General features: G+C 39.3%; 1 pseudogene; it reads left to right on the forward strand.

The window, feature by feature from the left end:
- The first annotated feature begins 245 nt into the window (after positions 1-245).
- On the forward strand, positions 246-1,194 carry LOC115641920 (annotated as a pseudogene).
- The last annotated feature ends 1,136 nt before the right edge of the window (positions 1,195-2,330 follow it).

Raw genomic sequence — 2,330 nt, forward strand, 5'->3', positions numbered from 1 at the left:
TATGAATGCAAAACTCTATGTAAGCATGGGATATTATTAGTAATGGAGTTTTATAACTGATCTGGGAAACGGTGAGTACCGTGAGGGTTTTTAATCAAGGTACTGACTCCAACCTGTCTGTAGAGCAGTGGCAGGAAGAGCCAGATTTTCTGTCAGGGTCTCACATATTTTTTAAAATGTTGTTTTTAATTGTAGGGAATGTGGTATAGTAAACTGACCAGAACTGCCCTTCACCCCCGCACATCATGCCAACCTGCAACAAAACCGACATCAGTCCTGCAATGTTCCTCCTGACAGGAATTCCAGGGCTGGAAGCTGATGGCCCCTGGATCTCCACCCCTTTCTGTTCTCTGTACCTCATTGCAATTTTAGGAAATAGTCTGATTCTGTTTGTGATCAAGACACAGCATAATCTCCATCAGCCCATGTAATTGTTCCTGTCTATGTTGTCTGTCACCGACCTTAGTTTATCTGTTTCCACCTTGCCAACAATGCTCAGCGTCTTCGTGTTTAACACCAGAGAAATTGGCATTGAAGTCTGTCTGACCCAGCTTTTCTTTATTCACACTTTTCTCCTCATGGCATCTTCTGTACTACTAGCCATGGCATTTGACCGCTTTGTTACAGTACACCACCCGCTGAGATACATTTCAACTTTAACCAGTGCTAGGATAGGAAAGATAGGGCTGGCGATAATAATCAGGGGTAGTGGTCTGCATATCCCAGCTGTCATTCTTCTCAAGAGGTTGCCCTACAGAAGGCTCCAACCTCTCTCTTATTCATATTGTTTGCATCCAGATGTTATGAAGATGGCCTGTGCAGATACTACGTCCATCAGTTTCTATGGTTTGTTTATTGTCCTTTCATCTCTGGGATTAGACTCAGTGCTCATTGCCTTGTCTTACATCATGATCCTTCAGATAGTACTGAGCATCCTGGCAAGAGCGTCTCAAGGCGCTGAACACCTGTGTCTCCCACATCTGTGCCACCCTGCTATTCTACACTGCGCTGATCAATTTGTCTATGATTCACAGGTTCAAGAAAAAGACTAAACCTCAGAGTCAAATTGTTCTGTCTTATCTCCATCTCCTCCTCCCCCCGGTGCTCAATCCCATTGTGTACAGCATAAAAACCAAGGAGCTTCATAAACGGATCATGAAGATCTTTCAAAACTATTCCACTAACAGGTTCTAATGAGGGCACTGAGTTGGTTCTGTCACACTGAGCCAGAGACGGCTAAGCAACCAGCAGGCTGATTGAACTAAAAGCAACTTTTAAGGATATCTTAGAAAAGTATTGAAATGGTAAACAGGGCTATTCCTTGTAGATATTTAGCAAAGCCATGGTAAATAGACTAGAATTCTTGAAATGTAGTCCTGTATTGTGAGAGAATCAGAAGTAGATACTAATCTTATTCATCTTGATTAACTATATCTTAGTAGAAGTTCAGTGATATGATTTAATTAGCTTGCAGATGCTAAATTTCAGTACCTGTCTTTAATGTTTCATTACTATATTCTATTGATTCAGAGATGAAAAGGGGACATTAACATTTAAATGAAACTTGTAGTGTGTAACATAGTCTTTATTTCTTTTTGAAATTTGTAGTAAATTGCCTCAGAAACGTTTAAATCGTTAATTGCCTTATGCTAATCAATGCAACTAGTTATCGGTGTATGCCTAGGAAATAGAGATTTGCTTCAAAGCAACCATGGACGTTACCTATTTTTCATCCAAGGAACAGATCTGCTTAAACTTTGTCAGGGGAAGTTCAAGTCACAAGACTGAGGAATTCTGGATTAGCTGTAAAATTCTTATGGAAGAACTTGAACTAATGCTGCACATGGACTGCCTACTGGACTATGACTTTTTCTATAAATTCCAGAAGGATTTCTACAAATCAGCCGCCCCACCATGTCTGCTATGAAACTGACCATAGAACTTGATTCATATCTCATGTATAATGATTTTATGCCACAATAACTCTCTTTCATTTCCTTTTAAATAAATACATTAGTTAATAAGAATTGGCTGTAAGTGTGTATTTGGGTAAGATCTGAAATATTCATTTATCTGGTGTGTAATGTATCCAATCTCCTGGTAGCAGTAGAACTTCTCTTGGGAGTGATAGAACTTCATAGATGATGAATAAGATTTTAAATAACCCTCAATATATAGACTTGGTTGTCTGGGTGGGAGCCAAAGGCTGGATTGCTTAAAGAGAACTGTATTTTGGCTTCTTGGTAACCAGTAAGGTATTATAGAAGCTGTTGTTTTTTTTACTGGTTCAGTGAATCTAATTATAAGAATAAGCCACCAGTTTTGGAGAT

Source organism: Gopherus evgoodei, unplaced genomic scaffold (assembly GCF_007399415.2).
Source record: "Gopherus evgoodei ecotype Sinaloan lineage unplaced genomic scaffold, rGopEvg1_v1.p scaffold_36_arrow_ctg1, whole genome shotgun sequence".
Lineage (NCBI taxonomy): Eukaryota > Metazoa > Chordata > Testudines > Testudinidae > Gopherus > Gopherus evgoodei.